Source organism: Grammomys surdaster, unplaced genomic scaffold (assembly GCF_004785775.1).
Source record: "Grammomys surdaster isolate TR1022 unplaced genomic scaffold, NIH_TR_1.0 67, whole genome shotgun sequence".
Lineage (NCBI taxonomy): Eukaryota > Metazoa > Chordata > Mammalia > Rodentia > Muridae > Grammomys > Grammomys surdaster.
This window is the reverse complement of record NW_021604569.1, coordinates 21,491,968-21,492,426: the sequence shown is the minus strand read 5'-3', so window position 1 is coordinate 21,492,426 and position 459 is coordinate 21,491,968.

Here is a 459-nt window from a genome sequence, read left to right as displayed (position 1 = left end):
CCGCGCGCCGGAAGCGGGCCGTGCTGCCCTTCTCGGTCGCCGCCTCGCCGCCGCCCGCTGCGCTCGCGCCCCCGCCCTCCGCCCTGCGGCTCGCGCTCCGGGGCCCCCCAGCCTCGCCCGCCGGCTCCTCACGCGCGCCCGCCGCTCATTGCCAGCCGCCGCCGCCCCCCATCGCCTCCGCGCCCCGCCCCCGCGGCTTCCGTGCAGCACGGCCCGCTTCCGGCGCGCGGCTCTCGTGACGTCACTCCGCCCCGCCCACCACCAGCTCCCGGCCGGAAGACCCACACATCACGCCGGCGGGGCGCAGGGGTGACGTCACTGGCCGCGCCGGGAAAGCGCCCTGCGGCTTCCCGGGCGAGTTTGTATCTGTTTCTGTTCACTGGGTTCGGGAACTGCCTTTTTGATGCTTTACTGACGCTCTTGGTTTCAGAATTTAGTGTATGATTAGATGACTTTGTT